The sequence below is a fragment of the Pan troglodytes genome, chromosome 1 (genome assembly GCF_028858775.2).
Source record: "Pan troglodytes isolate AG18354 chromosome 1, NHGRI_mPanTro3-v2.0_pri, whole genome shotgun sequence".
In the NCBI taxonomy this organism is placed as follows: domain Eukaryota; kingdom Metazoa; phylum Chordata; class Mammalia; order Primates; family Hominidae; genus Pan; species Pan troglodytes.
The window spans coordinates 58,375,766-58,398,302 of NC_072398.2; the positions used below are offsets into that span (position 1 = coordinate 58,375,766).

Sequence of the window (22,537 nt, forward strand, 5' to 3'; positions counted from 1 at the left end):
CATATTTCCCTAATTTTGAAAAATAATCCTTGTTTATTTATATTGAGGAGGTAGCCACTTCTTCCATTTTTTGCAAGTGTCTTTTGGAGGCGATAAACCTTTACTATTTAGTCTAGCCTGGGATCATGGATGGGCTGGCTGGTAGCAAGTCTGGACAGAAGACCCTACTACTGAGTCCTCTAGTTAGACTGGGTTGCTTGTGTGCTCTGAGGTCAAATGGTGCTATTGACTGTGCTTCACACTCTAGTGAGACCAGTAGCTGCACTCTGCCATCATGTGGTGCTGCTGGCTAGGCTCTGTAATTGTCTTTAATTCAGCAGAGCTGTAAGTTATTTCCTCTAGCTAGATAATATTTTTATTTAAAATCTGTATTTGAGCAGAGCTATGTGCTGGGCATCAGGGTGGGTGAAGTCTCTGGGGTTGCTTCTCAGCCACACGGGGGTGAGTAAAAATCAATGGCTATGCTCCTTGCTATGCATGGTGTTGGGCTTGCTTCCTAGCCTGAGGTAGACCTAAGCAGAGCAGCAAAGTTTGTCAGAGTCACCACTCAGCAGCTAGGGTTGGGTGGGACAAAATTCTCCCTCCATGGGTAATTGTTGACCTGCAGTTGCCAGCCAGTCTGGGGAAGATTTAAAGGGAGACTTAGTTGGTTTACTTATTTCTGTCTGGGTTTGGGCAGGGTAAATGCTCACTCTGCAGGTAATCACTGACCTGCAGTTGCTGCTCAACCTGGGGAATAGCTGGAAGATGGTTACAGATTGATGCCTGAAAGACCTGTGGACTATGCTTCCTGCAGTATGATGTTGGCTAGTTTCTCTGGTGTGGAACCTCTGCTGGCTCAAGTGCAGAGAAATTGCCATGATCTGCACACTGGTCACTGTGAACTGCACCTTCATTTTTGGTTCTAACTGACCACAGTTAATCTAACCCTGTCAGTATCCCAATGTTTCCTGTGGGATGAGACAGGAGTGAAGTGTTCTGTGAAGGGTCCCAGAATGGTGGGGAAGCTGATGTCCATTTCCAACACACTTTTCCCACTGTACAAACCATGGATCCAGGCTAATTTTCTGTGTGTGGTTCAATGCCAATTTGTGAGAGGGGCTGTGCAATCAAAGAAATCCATTTCTCTTGCCATTGGATCTAAGAGGGAGTGAAGCCTGGGGACTCCTATCCTGCCCTCTTGCTTATGCCCTGCCCCATTTCTTTTAACTTTAAATGAATGGCAAATTATTTATTTAAAAAATGTTTGACATCACTGAATTAAGATAATACAGTATGTGGAGCATTCTCTTTGTCTTTCTTTCTGAAGCCAACCTAAATAACAAGGTGATTGACAAAATATTTTATATGTAATTAAGGAACATCTATACTCTTTGAATACAAAATGTAAAGCTTGGCTTATAGTTTGGGTAAAATCGGATTGGGATAAGGTATATACTTACAAGTTCATTAGGCTTTGGAAAGAGCCAAAAGCATTCAGACTTTGGAAAGAGAAAGGGCAAAAGTTATCAAAGCAGATGGTTAACTCTTAGGTGTAAAACCAATAAGCCCTTATTTTGGAAGAAGATCAATATTTGACACATTAGTGGGAGAGAGAATGTGCTTGAATCTTGATTATGTAGTGACAAAACCATCTTTGAAAATAAAAAAAAGATAAATATACAGTGCCAGGCAAAATATGTCACAAAAAGCTCAATAATTGTTTTCTGCCAGAAAACAGAAAAAGGAAAGACTAAATTAAGAACACAAATTCTACATGATATGGAGTTTACTGAGCCTAAAAAATACCTTGCAAGATTGCCTGTGAGTTAGATCTGCAGATATGGCATTTGATGAGAAAGTATCCTATAGATTACAGCTCAACCCTAATGCATGCCCAATATAAACAGATAATGAATTCACAATATTTCACAAATAACTTGCACATAAATAACTTATAATGTGGTTAAGAATCACAACAGATACTGGGCAAATCCAAAAATGCATGAAGAATAAAAATAAAGGGAAAATAATTAGACTAAGAAAAGGCAAAAGAAGAACATAAAAATAATGAATACATCACAGTGCAATACAGCGTTTTCCATAAAATTTAAAAAATACTCAAATGAAATCTGGCTTTTATGATATACTGCTAATGTCAAAAGATCAAAGGACTCAGAAACAAAATGCTGTCAGGAACAGATAAACAGCAAACTGGCAAGGATTGGTGGGAAAATAGAAAAACAAAAAGAAAATGAGGTTTGCATCATAAGTAGTAAAAAAAAAACATAGGCTGCTCAAAGTGTGGCAGGGTCATTGAGGACAGTCTCATAAAAATTGATCACAGTTACATTAAAGATAAAAAATAAAGAACGATTTTACTTTTTATGAACTACTCAAAGGAGAGGTCCAAACTATTTAGTGTTGCTCTTAGAAATGAAAATGGCCTCACACCTGTAATCTCAGCACTTTGAGAGGCCGAATAAACATCTAAACATGCACGTGATGAATTTACCTGAGCCTAGCAGTTCCCTAAGTTGTCCGTATAAGATGTACAGATATATAGTTATAGTAAAGACTATATCTATTTATAGTAATTTTAAGAGGAATAATATGTATACGTTTTCTAAATTGGTTGGCATGTGTAATTTTTGAATGAGCTATTGCAGCTAGAAAGAGAAAATCTATAATGGAGTCATTTGAGTGTGTGATAGCCACCTTCCTATATTAAAACTTCAAAATAATGAGTGATTTATGAAGATTCTAGGGGAACACCATCTGTAGATTTGAGATGTCACTTATGCTTTTTTGTCCATTAGATTTGTTGCCCTCTTTTGCACCTAAATACATCATTTTCCTTCTTTATCTCAACCTTCCATAAAAAATCATGATTTTTATCACCATTTGAAGCATTACACTATGGGAAATATCCTACAAAAATTATTTTAAGAGAACTACCAAATTTACTTAAAATTTTTATTGGAAAGAATAATGTAGCAATAGATATAAATGAAGTTTTGCTCAGCATAGAAAGGCTTAAGTAGAAATATTGTTTGATCAATTGAAGTTCACATGTACTTACACAAATTATAGCTAGGAAATTATTTTTCTCTTTCATTACTTTAAAACTTGCTTTATCCATATGAAAGCAATTAGTTTGATCAAGATATATAAGTAAAATCTGGCTCTGTTCATATTTTGTTTTTCTAAGGTAGCATATTTTTAAAATGCAAAATGTGTTGCTCATGGGCTAGACATACATAACTTTATCCTATCACGGATATTACTGTATTTGTTATCTTTTTTTGGTTTTGGTTTTATTTAATTATCCTTAGTAAGTGAATTCTGTAATTTCTATCATTATCTTAAATATTTTTGAAATTGTAAATATATGTGTGTAGGGGTATAATGCATGCGTTTTTACTTTCCCAATAAAGAGAAAATTAATAATTATAACAACTGAATTTGCTTTTCATTGTAATATTAGCTTCCACCGTCATTTGTAATATACCTCTGCAGGATTTGGAGAGAGCACTTTAAAATTTTATAAACTGAAGGTTTCTATTTAGTCTATTTAGTAGGTTCTCTGGAAGTAAAAATAAAAAAATTCTTACATTTGAGCTTGTGAGATTCCCAGCAAAATTTCATTAGCTGTTTGTAATTCTGGAATAAGAGACATGTAATTATTAATAACTTTCATGCAGACTTGTAACATTTGTGAATACAGCCAGAAATGAATAAAAATTATTTAGTTAAATAACCTGAAATACTTTTTAATAAAAACAACTCTTCACAAAAATTATAACTCAAAGTCAATATGTTATCTTGTCCCTATTTTCTTAAAAAAGTTATTCTTGAAAATTCTACTATTTTATGTTTTATTTATTTTTATTGATATCTAATATTTGCACATATTTATGGGATACATGTGATATTTTGTTACATGCATAGACTGTGTAATGATGAAGTCAAGACATTTAGAGTATCCTTTCTCTAATGATTTAGACTATCTAAGAAATGATTTAGAGTATCATTTCTATACGGTGGGAACATTGCAAGTCCTCTTTTCTGGGTATTTTGAAAGATTTAGTACATTACTGTTAACTGTAGTCGTCCTACTCTGCTGGTAAACCTTAGCACTTACTCCGTCTATTTAACTGTATGTGTTACCTATTAACCAATCTAAAAGGCATCTCCTATTATTTGGCTACTCCTATTATTTGGGGAATAGGCTTCATCCAGAGCAGACACAGCAGAATGCCTAGGAGTAGAACACACAGTCAGTATGTGGAGAGCTGGATGCTTCCCTCCTTTTTGTGAAGAGCCACTTTGCCTTTACATCATTCATTACCAGTGGAGTTTGAATCATTTGGTTAAGTTTCCCAAAGTTAACATGTGTTCATGCTTGACTGCTTGAGATTTAGAAGTAACAACCCCTAACCGAATTTGCAAACATATATCCTTAGCCTTGTCACTAAGGTTAATGATGACATGAGAATATGAAGTATCCAGTTTTAAGAAGATGGAAATTCAGGATATGTTTATTTTGTACTGACTTGTTCAGAAGTATATTTTACAGAAGGCTTTGTCTCACTTTTTATTATTTTAGGGAAAAACTATATGAATTGCTTTAGTTTGAACACACAATAATGTTTATTTATTAGGGTTTATTTTGAAAAGTTGAGTCAGGTTAAACAACAGCCAATAACTTTTAGAATGAGATAATAGAGATAGTTGTTTCTGATTAGAGAAAATTTCTTCATTATTCACATTTTAAGATTCTTTATTAATAACTGTCTTTGACTTAAATTTAACTAGAAATGTGATGTAATCTGCCAAAACTATATTAGCATCAACAGCATGAATTTTCATAAGCCAAATAGGAGGCTAGGGGACAGTGAATCAAGCTTCTTATAGAAAGCAATTTTGAATCTTTAATTAATACGTATAGTAAGCAATTATACACATTATACAAACATATGTGAGAGCATCATAGTAACATTTTTGCATGTGCAAGAATTCCAAAGGTTTTGTTTTCATAAACTTTAGCCAAACAAGTTAATTGAAGGTGAATTATAACAAATAAGGAAGAAAATTGCAAACAAAAAATATAGAAGAGAAACTCTAATCCATGAGTTCAAGGAAAATAAGTAACAGGAAAAGATATGCATTGCAGCAGGCATATAGAAAACATTCATTCTGAAATGAATAAAAAGCAACAATTAGAGTGCTTTGACAAAAAGGGAGGTTCTATGCACTAGATGATAAGCATATGGTAAAAGTGGATTAACCTTAGGTCGAGGAGAAAACTATTAGAACTCATGAAGGGAAAAATAATAAACTATGAAATAAAATATACCCCAAATATAAAGCAAAATATAATGTGGCATTAGATTGAGCAATTCTTTTTTTTGAGACAGGTTCTCACTCTGTTGTTCAAGGTGAAGTACAGTAGAGCAATCATGACTCATTATAGCTTCAACTTCCTGGGCTCAGTTGAATTTTCCACCTCAATCTCCTGAGTAGCTGGAACTACAAGCATGCGCCACCATGCCGAGCTAGGCTAATTTTTGTAATTTTTGTAGAAACGGGGTTTAGTCATGTTGCCCAGACTGGTCTTGAATTCCTGGGCTCAAGTAATCTACCTGCCTCAGCCTCCCAAAGTGCTGGGATTACAGGTGTGAGCCACCAGGCCCAGGTAGATTGGACAATTAATTATATACCAGTCAAGTTATTTCTGCCAGTATTGATATTAACATCACTGTCTTTTAAGATACATGGAGGTTTTACATGGTATACATAGAGAAGGAATTATAATATAAACACACAATCTGGATATTTATGAAGTAAGAATACTGTTGTTTGTTGCTTATAATATTTTTAGTTACACTGTTGTTGGAAAATACTGATGGTTGATTTTTAATTCTACAACTGGGCTTCAGAATTTTCTTTGGTATGGCTTCCATATTTCTTGAAAATTTCACTGCCTGCCATAACTATATCAGCTCATTATTCTAAAGAAATATTAGCTTTCTTTCTAGCCACTTTTGTTACTATCTTAGAGCTTTTGTGCCAGCTACTTGTTTAGTGTTTAATATTTTTCCTAGATTTGGCATGGCTTGCTTCTTCCTGCCAATCAAGCTTTAAGTTAAAGCATTCTTATACACACTTTCTCTAACAACTAGATCTAAAGCAGAGATCCTTTTTTTTCCATTGTGGGGAATGTAAGTTTTGTGTGGATATAAGCTTTGTATGGATATTTTTCATATCTGCTGGGTAAATATCTGGGAGTTGAATCACTGACTCTTTATAAGTGTATCTTTAACTTAATAGGAAACTGCTGAACTATTTATTTCCCAGTTGATTGTAGCATTTTATATTCCCACCAACAATGAATGAGAGGTCCAGTTGATCCACACTTTTAACAACCCTAGTATTAACAAACTTTGTAATTTTAGCCATCTTAACAACTATGTGATGGTGTATTCTTATGGTTTAGTTTGTATTTCTCAAATGATTAACAATGTTGGGTATACTTCCACATGCGTATGCATCACACACACATACACACACACACACCATATTTGGTGAAATGCTGCTCACATTTTTGCACATTTCTTTTTAATCAGGTTTATTATCTTACAAATGAGTTCAAAAATTAGTTATATATATAGGATACACAACCTTTTCCTGACACATGTTTTGCAAATATTTTCTTCCAGTCTGTTTCTGGTCTTTCCGTTTTTGTATAATTGACCTAAAAAAGAAATTTGTTCATTTTAGCATTTGTAGATGTCAAGCATCAATATTACTCTTTCATTGTTTGTACTTTTGTGTCGTATCTGAAGCATTTGCAAATATTTTCTCATATTTTCTTCATGAAGTTTTGGAGTTTTAGTTTTTTTATTTACATCTTTGATCCATTTTTAGTTATTTTTTTGTGAATGTTAAGAGGAAAAAAATTATGGTTTACTTTTTTTCCTACTGTTTTTCTACTACCATTTGTGCATATTAGGGGGCCTTTTTGCAAAAATAAAGCAGCTTCCTTTTCTGTTTAAACTAGTTTGAATGGATTCTACTGCCTTCAACTAGGAAGTCAGCCTAATAGATATGTTTTACTGTAAAGTGTAAAGAGATGAAGCAGGGGAGGAAGACAAAGCATCCAAGTCAGAAGCCTTTAATAAGATGGTTTAACTTCATCCTGAAGAAAGGGAGCCAATGAAGAATTTTAGGACAAGAAGATACATGGTTATATTTATACTTTAAAATATACTCTAGCTTCAGTGAGCAGGAACAATACATATGGCTTGCTGCTATCTCATTTATAGTACTAACCATTTATTTGTCCCATAAACACAACAAAGAAATATAAAAGCATTCAAAGAGCAGTTGAAGAACTGATGGTTATAAATGTATCCTCTTATTCTGAGCATTAATCATTGTCTTGTTACTATGCTAAATACTCAGTAACTTAGCTCATGTGCTCAAGTCCTGTGTCTTCTAGGTGGTAGAGCTGAAGAGGATAAATGAAGATTGCTTTACTAGAGAAAGTAACAGTTAACCACTTATGTGTTCATTATTGGTAAAATTTTACTTTAATAAAGAATGAACTGCTAAATATAGGCCTTATACTATATATGCATGTGAGTAAGTAAACACTCACAGCAAACATTTGGTATTTGTATAAGCATACTATTTGGAATCAGAGCCAGAGAGTAAACAATAATATTGCTAAATGCAGACAACATCATTCCAAATTTCCATAGTGGATAATTACAAACCTATCTCTGATGTTAATCAATGTTTTGACAAAAATAATAAGAGTAAGAGAGAGGGAAAGAAAGAGAGAAATAATGAAAGAACAAAAATAAAAAGTAGGAGGATGAAGAGTTTTCCTTAACTCTAATGGGAAAACCAAGTGAAAAAAAATGTAACTTAAGACATATTCCCAATTTACTTTCTGAGAATCATTTGCATACTTGCAAAAGAGGACTAATTATTTAATTTTAGTTAGATAGATAAGTAGACGGAATATGGTACTGTTCAAATATAAAATCACTAATTGTTGTAGAACATTCTGAAGATGTTTTACACAGTATAAGTTGATTATCATGAATTAGGATGTGTGCTCATCAAGCAAGGATAAGAGTTAAAATATTATTTGATCTATCAAAAGTTTTAGGGAAAGCTTTGAAGACTTATTACATAAATTATCATTTTATCATATGCTAATCACACTAAGTTTGATTCTATATTTTCTTTTACAATGTATGTTTTTTAATTATATCAAGTGAATTCAACAGATTTAACAGAAAGGTCAACTTGGTAGATTTTGAGTTTTCAATAGCTCACTGTTATTTAAAAAAGAAAGAATATAGTTTTAAAAATTCATACTTGTAAGGATTTGAAATGGCATATTAATTAAAGAATATATCTGAAAAGAAAATAAGTGTAAATTATACCATATTAAATTTTTTTTGTTATTTTGTTCAGAATGATATGTAACCCTAAAACATCACTTTATTACTTATCTTACTTCTTGTTCATTTTCCTTTTTTCATTACTTTTCCTCAGAATAGTTTTTATAGGGGTTTCATTTTTACTCCTTGGTTGATTTCACATATTTCTTATATATATATATTCATTCATTAATCCATCTAGTTTTTAACGGTTACTCAGTGTCACCTTGATCAGCCAACCCTATTCATAACAAGATTTGTTGACAAGTGCTGGATTTTCTGCAAGAGCTTCTTTAATTTTGGTTGCTTCTCCTGATAGAAGAGAACAAAGTTCAGTAGCAGCTTTCACCCTTTCCAATGTCCAAAATCCATTTTATTTGTTTAATTTCGTCTCAATTTCAGGCAGACTGTAATAAACATCTCCCAAAGTTTCCTGTGTAAACCTTCCAACTCCAACTGTTCCAATACCATTTTCAGTTGTTACCTATTCACATTGGTCTGCAAATTTATATACTGAGAGCTGAGCCAGGCCATGTACATAGTCCAGAAATCACTTACCTCAGCCTCCAGGGCCACAGTGGGCAGGACGGGGCCAAAGTGGGCAGGACAGTCCCACAGGGTTCCAGCTACTACCAGTGTCTGGTTCGCCTGGGTGCCAAGGGTAGTTGTTCAGTGCCTGGGCAGCCCCAGGTCAGGAGGGCCCCAGGCTGGAGTGAACCAGATCATGGTTCTTGTCCATTATCTAATTATAATATGATCTGTCAGTTTTGAGCAGGAATGGAATTTAATGGGACTTTGAGATTTAGAAAAATATTAGAAGAACTGAGAAATCAAAGTTCAGAAAGTTCACCATTACTATCTCAACCAAGAGTTTAGAAGCATGTTGTTACCAACAACACCCTGAGAAACTGCTACATTTCTTCATTAAAAAACAAAACAAAACAAAACAAAACAAAAAAACAACAACAACTTTTATTTTACGTTCAGGGGTAAATGTGTAGGTTTGTCATATAAATAAATTGTGTGTCACAGGGGTTTGGTGTACAGATAGTTTTGTCACCCAAGTAATAAACATAGTATTCGATAGGTAGTATTTTGATTCTCCCCCTCCTCCCAACCCCGACCTTCAAGTAGGCCTTGGTGTCTGTTTTTCCCTTCATTGTGTCCATATGCATTCAAAGTTTAGCTGCCATTTACAAATAAAAACATTTGGTATTTGATTTTCTGATCCGGTTTTAGTTTGCTTAGAATAATGGCCTCCAGCTTCATCCATGTTGCTGCAAAAGATAAGATCTCATTATTTTTTATGGCTGCATAGTCTTCTATGATATATATGTACCACATTTTCTTTATTCAGTCTATCGTTGACAGCCATTTAGGCTGTTCCCATATCTTTGCTATTGTGAACAGTGTTGCAATGAACATACATATCCATGTATCTTTATGGTATACTGATTTATATTTCTTTGGGTTTATACCCAATAATCAGATTGCTGGGTTGAGTATTTCTGCATTTGGGTTCTTTGAGAAATCACTAAACTGCTTTCCACAAAGGCTGAACTAATTTACATTTCCACCAGCTGTGTAGAAGCGGTCTCTTTTCTCCACAACCTTGCCAGCATTTATTTTTTGACCTTTTAATAATAGCCATTCTGACTGGTGTAAGATGGTATCTCATTGTGGTTTTGCTTTTATGTCTCTAATTATCAGTGATGTTGAGCATTTTTTTTTTTGTTTACTTGTTAGGCGTGTCTATGTCTTCTTTTGAAAAATCTCTGTCTATGTCCTTTGCCCACTTTTTAATGGGGTTGTTTGTTTTTTGCTTGTTAAGTTCCTTATAGAGTCTAGATATTAGAACTTTGTCATCTGCATAGCTTGCAAATGTTCTTTCCCATTCCGTAGGTTCTATGAAGAAGCTTTCTAAATGTTCAGGGAGAAATTAGGCAATGACAACATGGGTGTATCTCCACAGCTCGCCAGGAAGCTTGTGTCTGATCACAACTACCTCTGAAAAATAATGGCTTATTCATTTTTTTCTACCTTCCGAATCCTGCATTAGTGCCTTTCACTGGCAAACTCTGACCTGAACCATGTTGGGAAGGATATGGATATGTAGTTCATGCCCTCGTCTTGCTGATGAAGAAGAGATCTTAAAAAGGTGTGGGTAAAAGAATGTGGTATTGGTTGAAAATGGAAGATTTAAATATTAACTTTTATTTCTGCTTCTAATTAATGGATAATTGAACTAAGTTAACCTGCCTAGAAAAATAATTAAGTAATACTATAAGTAAATATTAAAAACATTATTAACAGAATATTTCAATGGTTAATAATGGTAGTAAAATAGATTATTAAACTATTTTAAACATTTTAATACACAAATGAAATTATCTTAAATTAAAATTTGTCATCTGATAATATTCAAATTATAATAAAAAGCTAGTTGTCCTACTTTCTTACACTTATCTCCATTTATATCCTAAACTTAAGTGCCAGTACCAGAATTGCCCTGTTCATATGTTTGCTCATGTTAGTCCTCTGTGTAGATTAGCCTTACAGCTTAATCTCTGAATTTCAAAGTTCTACATTTTATTGTTCTTGACTGTCCTGAGGATGGTGAGAATCTTGTTCACTTGCTGATTCTGTGGCTCTTGAGAGGCCTTCTGGGAATTTCGAAGAGCAAATTCAAATTCTAGACTTTTCAATTGAGTCTATATAAATAAGTCTTTATCCTTGGTGCACAACCCCCAGTTACTATTTATTGAATATTTATTACATCGTAGCCATTCTTAGTGGAACTAATAATTCTTGCCACCTGAATATATCAGCTCGAAGACAACAAGTCAGGGGTTAAATCTAAAACAGTTTTGGTGCATGGCCCTAGACTAGAAGACTACATGATTGCAATAAGGAATGGAGATCTGTTCACTGTTTTATAATTTTCCATTTCATAGACTTGAAGTCCCATTTGCTCATAGGTAGATTTTATTTATTGGTTTCTTCTGAATTGGATGTGGTGGGAAATATTTTTCCCAGGGAATTTCCGCTTGGCAGTCCAAAAGATCTTAAGATCTTGAAAGGAAGTGAGGTGAGTTGGTAGAAAAAAGCAGCAGGCCCATTTTTATCCCATCCTCTAATTTAGCCTTGTCAGGAAAACAAGAAAAAGAAACAACTGATATTTTATTTTCTAACTGACTCCAGCGTGTATTTCTCAGTTGGTTAAATACTTGGAGTTGAAAATAATGCTATTAATTAGCACTCACAAACCTAGCATAACATTCTGTCTTCAGTTACATTTATAATTATGGGAATTATATGTTTTTTCCTATAGTTACAATGCTTTATGCTGTCTTATTTGCATTTATCTCCAATAACAACTAACATACTGTCCTGTAATTTGTGCATGTAGTATATACAATAAAATATATAATACTATACATACACATCATATATAGTATAATAATGTGTTATATATGTTCCATATATAATGCATTACTATGTCGTATATGTAATATACTATATGATATGTAATAAATTATATATGTAACATATAATATTATAATACATTACATATGTAAAATATATAATAATGTATTATATATGTTTCATGTTAAACATAAAAAACATATTTACATATTTATATTCTATATTCTTTCAGCATATGAGAATGTTCTTAATACATTATATATATGAGTATACATATATTAGCATATATATGAGAATATTCTTTCAGCAGGTATGTATGAGAATTTTCTAACTACGGCTTACATAATTGGACAGAAAACCACATTGTGTTTTGCTTATGCAAAGACTAAAATCTTCCAAGAGACCTATGTATTTGGTTGAAAAATTTGATAACTCACTTGAGAAGCATAGTTACTTATCAGTAAGCATGGTTGCTGAGCTGCTTTTAAAGGATTTTAAGTTCAACTAACAGAATTTCAGTTTTGCTGAATAGAATATGCATGGTATATTTGCTTAGGACAATACAGAAAGGTGAAGAAATTTGTCTTAAAAGGGAAGGGGAAAAGAGAGGTGACATGACTATAAGCCAGTGATGAAATAATTTTATTTTATTTTCCTGAATGTTATAGGACATAAAGCTCCAAGATGTATAATGTAAATCTTATGAATTATTAATTAAGCTTGAAATTATTTTTTGTTCTTTAGTGATAATTGGGGCAAGTGCTAAGGGTAGTCTCAAGGTGGCTGAACTTAGGCTGAACAGGATGCCCACTTAGATCCATTTACTCTCGGTCTAGTCTGTGTGACAGGTTTATTGAGCACTCAGAACTTGTTGGGGTGCCTATGTGAATGACATTTATTTCTCTTCAATAGCTTCCAACAAATATCTGCTTAATTTCTTTTTAAACCCATTAATACTATTTGAAGTTTATCTCATTAAAACAGACAATTTGCAATGAAAATTGGCATAAGGGTCTAAACTATAGAGTATGCAATTTCTAGATCAATCATCCCAATTTAAAACCTCCACTACCTATGCAATCAAACCTTACCTCTCTCTCTGCTTCCAGTACCTGGAGGCTTAGAGGCTTCCATGCCTATTTTCACTCCTCCTCTTCCTTCACTCTTCTTCCTGTATCTACTCTAGAGTTAAGAGTGGGGAATGAAAAAATTGGAGAATGTATTAATTTCCTAAAGTTGCCTTAACAAAGCAACTTTGTTAAGCAGTGTACCACAAGCAGTGTAGCTTAAAACAACTGAAATTTGATACGGGAGCATGGCAGGGAAGTGCTGGGTAGAGAAGAGCGGGGTCCCTGGCGGGGGCTCCACCCTCGGGCTTGTGCCCAAGAAACTAAGTGAGGAGAAGCACTCCTCTTTTCATGCCCAAATGTTGCACTTTCAAAGATCACTCTGGCCCACCACGCCCCTCATCCTGTGCCCATAAAAACTCTGAAACCCTAGTGGGCAGACACAAGCAACTGGATGTCTAGAGGAGCAGAAGAGCAAAAGAGCTCACTGATAGACACCAGCAGACGCTGGCAGGCCATCAGATGGCGGGACGACATGGAATTCTGTTGCAGGCAGTCAGGGGAGAGCTGGCCACTGGGAGGCCCGACTCCAGGGGAAGACCATCTTTCCACTCCATTCCCATGCTGGCCTCCTCATCCATCTCACTGAGAGCTACTTCCATCACTCAGTAAAACCTTGTACCCATCCTCCAAGCTCACATATGATCTGATTTTTTCCGGCACACTAGGGCAAGAACCCAAGATACAGAAAGGCCTTTGTCCTTGCAGTAAGGCAGAGGGTATAATTGAGCTGATTAACACAAGCTGCCCGCAGATGGCAAAACTGAGAGCGCACACTGTAACACAGGCCTACTGGGGCTTCAGGAGCTGTAAACAGTCAACCCTAAACACTACCATGGGGCCTGAGCCCCAAAACACTCCCTAGACCTGCCAGTCTGCATGCTCCCCCCAGGGGTTTGAGCAGTGGGCCACCTAAGAGGGGAGCCACACCTCTGTCACATGCCCTGCAAGGGGGTGAGGGAACTCCTCCCGTCTCAAATTCACTCTTGCAAACTATTGTGGAAGTTTGATGTCTGAGGCAAAGGTGTTGGTGGAATTGATTCCTTCTGAGGGCTGTGAAAGAGGATCTGTTCCTTGCCTCGCTTCTAGTTTTGGGTGACAACCAGCATTCATTGTTATTTTCTTAACTTTTAGAGGCACCAATTCACTCTCTGGTTACACCATCATGTGGTATTCTCCCGGGGGTCTCAGTGTCTCCTTATAAGTACATTAGTTATGTTGGATTAAAGACTCATCCTCCTCCCGTATGGTCTCACCTTAACTAATTACACCTACAGTGACCGCATTTACAAATAAAGTCACACACATCCAGAAGTACCAGGTATTAGAACTGCAACATATATTTTCCTGAATACACAATTTAACCCATACCAAAGAAATATACAAACAATGATTTTCTCAATTGATGATGCTTTAGTGCTCTCTTGGCTTTCTGGTAAAAAATATATATGATTCTGTGGGGCAGAATGCAGTCTCCTTTCTGTGGCCTGATTCCTTGACATGAAAAATTCAGGAACTGACCAATTTCATACTCAGCACCTGTCTCTGTGGTCTATGCAAGCCTTTTCCTGTTGGAGTTTCCCATTCAGAGACTGACCTCTCAAATTCTGGTAGGGAACCATAAAGTTAATTATATTTAGCTAATTTTCCACTTAAACTATAGGAAACACACCTATCGCCTGACCAAAGCAGGAAACTATCAGCTGATTTGTTGTTTTGTCTTCTTTCTGCCTTGTCATATTTTTTAGATTTTTTTTCCACTTGCTCAAATTCCTAGAGAAGACTGATCAGCAAATCCATTGAATAATAATAATACATTGAAAGTGAATGGCCTGGCTTTCCATCAGTCACATTATCTTCAAAAATATTTGTTTTGGAGCCCACCTCTTTGACTGGGCAGTGGGGAATGCTTTATAAGATTTTAAGAGTCTTTTGATGGCATATTACAAACATCAACACTCAATAGATGAAAGACAGGATTTTTATTGTTACTTACAGCTCTGAATGAGAGAAGGCTTCCAGGCAGGGCCACACAAGGATTGCAACCTAGGGACAGAGTAACAACAAGTTGGAGCTGTTGGGGAAGCTCATGCATGGACATCAGCTAGGTTTTCTGGGCTCCCTATGAACTGGCTAATTTGATAATTTAATAATTTAACTTGCCTGGAACCTGGCCTTGGGGCAAATAGGGCAAGGGCATAGTAGCCTGGAGTTGAGAGCCCAGTAAGGGGAGAGGCTGTTGTAGAATGGGAACAAACTGACCTCAATACTGGGTCAAAACAGCACAATTAAAAAACAAAAACAAAACTTTATATTACAGGGAAAAACCTCACTGTTAACCAGTAAGGAACGATAAAGGCATAATCTCTTACTAAGGTCACTGTACCACTATTTCTTCTATGTCTTCTGTAATTCCTAAGTCTTCTGCTTCTCTGGGATACTTGAGCATATCATATCCCCTCTGAGGTGTATATCTGGTGGCTCTTGGCTGTCTCCAGTAATATTTTGGTGATACTCCACTCCCATTTTATTCAGCTTTGGTGCTTTAGGAAAGAGCTTTCCATCTTTTTGTGACAATAATTAAAATGTTCCATATGTTTTTTTTGTAATGACATTTAGTATGCTCTATTTCTTCAGTAAAATAAAGTTACATCAATTAAACCAATATTCTCTGTCAGAACAGGAAATACATACTAATGTCCTGCACACAAAGATACATTTACTTCTCTTTAATTTATCTCCTTCAACCACAAGTATTCAAACTCTATTACTCTTCCAGTAGATTGAAAAGCATTTCTGGCACACCCATTACTAAATAAACGGTATGTTTCATTATCTTTGCATGATCACAATTTAAAGCTCCTCTCAGGAGATTTTTTAAATGATTTTAAAATTAGAGGAGGGGTATCTCTAAGAATCGGTGAGCATTCTCCAGGAGAAAAAATAAAATACTTAGAAAGGGGTTCCTATTCAATCCTTTGCTCTTATTATTTACCACTACTAGTTATCTTAAGAGTTTATTTTGCTTGAGAATACACAGGAAATGAATAAATGGTAATTTTTCTTCCTTAACATTAGAACAACAGAGAATAAAAACTAGTATATTCCTTAAATACTAGTTATTTGATTGCTCAAAAAATAAATAAATGAAAAGGTATAAGAGAAAGAAAACAGAAATCCCTAGACAGGCAAATTTGTGAAACTTAACAAAATTAATTCCTCTCTTGCAGCTTCGCAATGTGAATTAACATATCAAAGGATATGAGGAATTTTGCAGCAAATTAGCTGGACAATATTGATTAATTCACATTTTATTTAAAAAAATTGATCCCAGAAGTTGTTTTCAGCATATAACACTTCAGTGATCCTAGGATATAGTTTTTTAATGTTTAATATCTTTAGAATTGGGAAGCATAGAAATTTGTTAAAATCTTGTTCTCACCTTTGTTCAGGTTGCAATGCAGATATTTTCATCATTGCTTCTATATGTTTAAATTTTTTCATGGCTTTTCATGCTGCTGTCACTTCAGTTTGGTTGTGAATTATTGTCACCACATTTGTTAACTTTAATTGCCACTTAAAATGTTTCAGTTGCTTTCTAAATATCCATGGAAACCATCTAGTTAGATCAAGAGGTCCCTCGTAAGGACCTGTGGAATAACTATCATTAGCTTGAAAGAAGATTTGGAAAACAATAACACAATACTATTTTAAGAAATGTTCAATCACTGGAATTAAACCTATATAAAATTTAAGAAGTTTTAATATATGACTACGGTTGTTATTAAAATTGAATTCTCTCTTTCCTTAAACACAGGTGGAATCAACACCGAAATGTTACAGTAAATTGATATATGTGAAATATAAAAACTTCTTAGATTAAATATAATTAATGCAGAGGTCACTTTTATAGTCCATAAAATATCTAAGCTAGTTTTGATTAAACTCATATAGTTAAGCAAGAAAAATAGACACAACTTTACTTTCCACATTGCAAATTATATAACAAAATTTGTTACCACTTTTTTCCTCCAAACAACTTTTGATCATGCCTGTCACTTATGCTCAAGGTCCAAGGCAGTGAGTTAGAATTAGAAAGATGGAAGAAGAGCGGAAATCATTCAATTGGATGGTCAGAGGGGACCATTGAGAAGTGGGAATTTGAGCAAGCTTGAAGGAAATTAAAGGAGTTAGCCACTGAAAATAGCATTGACTGCAACAGAAGAGCTAGCACAAAGTTCTTAAGGTGTAAAACTATTTGGCACATTTGAGAGAATGCAAAGAGTTCATCATTGCTGGGGTACAGCATGTGAAATAGAGATTAGTGGGAAATGATATCAGAGAGGTCATAGGAAACAGATCCTCTAGTGTGAACAACTGTGACAATTTGCCTGCTACTGCACTTGTTTAAGCAATGAAATCCCTTTCTCTCAGGAAACCCCCCAATCTCAGGAAAACTAAGATATCTGGTCACCCTGTAAGAATTTGTGTAAGCCAATTAACAATTTAATAAGAGAAGTCAACAATATCTTCTGCTTGTTTGGCCTGAGGACTTGCAAGATGGAGTTGATATTACCTAAAATGGACCATGAATGAGATGGGTTTGGAGGAAAAAAATTATATTTGGAACATGTTAAAACTGAGATATCTGTAAGCGGCTGGATATGAGTTTAAAATTCCTAGGAATAAAGTTGTCAGTCTTTAGAACAAATGATATCAAAATTATAAAATTAGATATGATAACTAGTGTAGATGTAAAAGAGGGACAAATATTGAGTCCTAGAAGACAGGCTGGAGATAATTGGTGAACTTAAAGGAGTGGTTCTAATAGAGTTGGAGATGAAGATTGATTATATTGCATTTAAGAAAGAATGGGGAATGGGGAGAACAACTGGAAACAATCAAAATAAACTATTTCAAGGGTCTTTGCTACAAATGAAAGAGAGATATGGGGACATAGCATGAATAACAAATGAAATAATACATTTTTTAAAAAAGAAGAAAGATAACAAAAAGGAAAAGAATTATTTATACACTGAAGGAGGAAAAATTAATGATGCAGATTAGAAGAAGAAGAAACTATTGTATTTGTATCCTTAATTTGGAAAGCAGGAATGTGCAGAAATACATTTTATATAAAAGGATGTTAGTTGATCCTTTGTAAGGTGACTGGAAAAAGTAAGTAAAAAAAGATACAAGTGTAGATTTTAGAAGTTGTGGGTAAATGTGGTGATGAAAATCTATAGAAATTTTTATTATGATCACTTCAAGGCTTTTAGTAAGCAAGGTCATCATCTGAGAATAAGGTTGGGAAAGAAAGTGTGGAAGGTTTAAAACAGATAAAGAAAAAGATGAGTTGGTTTTCTAAGAGAAAGAAATATGCTTGAGAGAAACAAATTATTGCCCTTAGGCAGTGCTACAGATCTATTGAGGTTATATTCATCATTTGAAGTGAGACGAGTCATTATGATTTGGAGTTTTTGTCCAGTTACTTTCACCTACATTAGTGCAAGAGTAAATAAATGCTTAGTTTGGTCAGTGTTATGATTTGGGCAAGAAAGCACAGCTACATGAAAAAATGCAAGAATGTTTGAGGGTATATGAGTGTGGTTAAAATGAATGACCGTGAAATTGAAAATGCATAAGCAAGAAAGAGAAAGCATAGAAGTTAGTGAAAACATTGATGAATACACATATTATGGGTACTGATAGTTTTGAAGGATTCTGTAATGCCAAAATAAGTCACCTGGAAAGAAGTTGAAAGTAATTAGAAAAATGAGTGCAAAAAATGAGGATATTATAATACATATATAGAGGGTATAACCCTGAGAATAGATGAATCATTGAGACAGAGGAGATAACAAGATCACGGGTGGAGATAAATTCATGAAAATTAGAGTTTGTGGTGTGTGAGGATTTCTATAGTTCTATAGAAATTGTCAATAATTAAGACTAAATAAGAATAATAAGAGTAATATGAAGACAGAAGCAAAAATAAAGGCCTTTTGCTGTTAGTACATGACACAGAAACAATGAGGTGTAAAGTGTGATACAACATGATGACATAGACTTCAACATGGGAAGTTTGAAAGGAAAGTGAAAAAAATATGAAGTTGCAATGAGGTACTAAGAAGTCACCCACCCTCTTACAGCCACCCTGACCTGGCGGCTGTAGGAAAGAGAAAAATAACTCTTCTTAAGAAGGGGCAGGATTATCAGTATCCTATGACAAAAGCCAAGAGATAATGTGAAGAAGGCTTTTAGAGCCAAAGTTGAGGATACGAAGTGTTTCCATATTGGTGGAATGTTGAAGGGCTTCCAGATTCATGGAAAGGCAAGAGAAGGGATGGAAAGGAGATGAACTATATGGGGTGTAGACGATGGAGAAGATGATGGATAACCAAGATGACTATAGCTTCTTATGACAACAATAATAAACAGAGCAAAGGGCATAATCAAATTGACTCTGGTGAACCCAAAGACATTGATTGGTATTAGCAGGCTGGGTCTATTTTCAGGGTAAGGAAATGTAGGGCAGCTTTATCTCAGAGATGTATCCACATCTTTCTTTTCTTCTGCAAATTAAAGAAGTGTGCAATTGCATAATAGTTCATTATTAATTTAATAAACATGTTTTAAGGTAAACTGCTATTATCTAAGTCTGAAAATGGCTCTACAATGATCACTTAGCCTTCTTTGTTATTTTTCCTTTTCCACTGATTTTTCTTGCTTGCTTTTTGTGTTTTTAAAAATATTTCAAATTTTATTGTAGATTTGAAGAGTACATTGCAGATTTCTAACATCTGTATTTTGCATGATGACGCAGTTTGGAGTATGCATGATCCCATCACTCAGGTAGTGAGAACAGCACCCAATAGGTAGCTTTTCAGCCCTTGCTCTCCTCCCTCTCTACCCACTCCAATAGTCCCTGGTGTCTATTGTTCCCATCTGTATGTTCATATGTAGCCAGTGTTTAGCTTCTATTTACAAGTGACTATATGCAGTATTTGGTTTTCTGACCCTGCATTAATTTGCTTAGAATAATGGCCTCCAGTTGCATCCATGTTGCTGCAAAAACATGATTTCATTCTTTGTTGTGGCTGCATAGTATTCCATGATGTATATATACCACCTTTTCTTAAATCCAATCCACCCTTGATGACACCAAAGTTCATCCTACGTCTTTGCTATTGTGAATAGTTCCGTGATGAATATATGAGCACATGTGTCTTTTTATTAGAACAATTTACTTTCTTTTGGGTTTAAACCCAGTAATAAGATCACTGGGTTTACATCCAATTGGTCAAATGGTAGCTCTGTTTTAAACTCTTGAGGAAATCCACAAACTTCTGAGAAAAGTGGCTGAACAAATTTATAATCACACCAAAAGTGTGTAAGGGTTTCCTTTTATTAGCAGTCTTATCAGCATCTGTTGTTTCTTGACTTTTTAATAAGAACCATTCTGACTGGTGTGAGGTGGTATCTCACTGTAGTTTTGATTTGCATTGCATTTCTCTGACAATTAGTGATGTGGGGCATTTTTTTTTCATATGTTAGTTGTTGACTTATATGTATTTTGATGAGCAGTGTCTGTTCACGTCTCATTTGTCCACTTCTTAATGGGGTTATTTGGCTTTTGTTTGTTGAATTGTTTAAGTTCCTTATAGATTCTGAATATAGACCTTTGTCAGATACATACTTTGTGGATATTTTCTCCCATTCTATAGGTTGTCTGTTTACTCTGTTGATAGTATCTTTTGCCGTGCAGAAGCTCTTTAGCTTAATTAGGTCCCATTTTTCAATGCTTTCTTTTGTTGCAATTGCTTTTGAGGACTTAGTCAAAAATTTTTTGTAAAAGCTGATGTCTAGAATGATATTTCCCGGTTTTTTTCTAGGATTATTATAGTTTAAGGTCTTACATTTAAGTCTTTAATCCATCTTGAGTTAATTTTTGTATGTGGTGAAATGTAAGAGTCCAGATTCATTCTTCTTCATATGGTTAGCCAGCTATTCCAGCAGCATTTATTAACAGGGAATTCTTTCCCCGTTGCTTATTTTTTGTTGACTTTGTCAAAGATCAGGTGGCTATAGGTATGCAACCTTATTTTGGGGTTCTCTATTCTGTTTCATTGGTCTATATGTCTATATGTGTACTAGTACCAAGCTGTTTTAATTACTGTAGCTTCATAGCATAGTTTGAAGTTGGGCCATGTGATTCCTCCAGCATTGTTCTTTTTGCTTATGGCTGCATTGTCTACTTAGGCTAATTTTTGGTTCCATATAAATTTTATAATAGCTTTTTTTTTTAATTCTGTAAAAAATGACATGGGTAGTTTGATAGAAACAGCATTGAATCTGTACATTGCTTTGGGCATTATGGTCATTTTGATGATATTGATTCTTCCACTCCATGATGATGGAATATTTTTCCATTTGTCTGTGTTGTCTATGATTTCTTTCAGCAGGGTTTTGTAGTTCTCAATAAATTGTTTTTCTAAGTATTATGTTAGATCAGTATTTTGACATCCCTCTAGCATTTCAATGTAGGCATTTAGCACCATAAACATTACGGTCAGCACCACTTTCCTGGCATATGATAGATTTTGGTATGTTGTGTCTCTGTTTTCATTTATATCAAATAATTTTTTTGATTTCTGTCTTAATATAATTATTTACCTATCACTTGGCAGCAAATTGTTTTATTTCCATGTAATTGTGCACTTTTAAGAAATCTTCTTTGTTTTAATTTTTTTCCACTGTGGTCTGAAAGTATGATTGGTATTGTTTCAATTTTTTGAATTTATTGAGACCTGCTTTATGGACAAGCACGTAGTCAATCTTAGAGTATATTTTCTTTGAGATGAGAAGAGCGTATATTTTATGGTTGATGGGTAGAGCATTCTGTAGATGTCTATTAGGTTCAATTAGTCAAATGCTGAATTTAAAGTCCAGAATATCTTTGCAGTTTTCTTCCTCAATGGTTGATCTAGCACTGTTAATGCAGTGTTGAGGACCCCCCTCTATTATTGTGTCACTAAGTATTTTCTTAGGTCTACAAGTACTTGTTTTATGAATCTGTGTGCTTTACTGTTGGGTAAATATATATTTCAGATAGTAAAGTCTTCTTGTTGAATTGAACCTTTTATCATTATGTAATGCTCTTTGTTGCACTTTTTTACTGTTGTTTGTTTAAAGTCTGGTTTATCTGATAAAAGAATAGCAACTCCTGCTAATTTTTGTTTTCCATTTGAATGATAGATCTTTCTCTATCTTTTAATTTTAGCCTATGAGTGTTGCGTAGCCATGAGATGTGTCTCTGGAAGAAAGCAGGTTGATGAGGTATTTTTTTAACCCCACTTGCCACTCTGTGTCTTTTAAGTGGGGGCGTTTATACTATGTATATTGAAAGTTAATATTGATATGTGAGGTTTTGATGCTATTGTGAAGTTGTTGGCTGGTTGCTTTGCAGTTTCTATTATGTGGTTGCTTTACAGGGTCTGTGGGCTATGTAATAAAGTGTGTTTTTGTGGTAGCAAGGATCATTCT

The 22,537-nt window shown here is 34.7% G+C and overlaps 1 long non-coding RNA gene across 1 annotated transcript in view; it reads right to left on the reverse strand.

The window, feature by feature from the left end:
• Nucleotides 1-4,893: 4,893 nt before the first annotated feature.
• LOC104004026 (uncharacterized) overlaps nucleotides 4,894-22,537 on the reverse strand; it is a 168,453-nt gene continuing 150,809 nt past the window's right edge. Inside the window, exons 3-5 of the long non-coding RNA XR_676843.2 lie at nucleotides 14,988-15,037; nucleotides 12,956-13,046; nucleotides 4,894-6,736 (exon numbers count right to left, since the gene is read on the reverse strand). This is a non-coding gene — a long non-coding RNA (uncharacterized LOC104004026). The remainder of the gene's footprint in view (nucleotides 6,737-12,955; nucleotides 13,047-14,987; nucleotides 15,038-22,537) is intronic.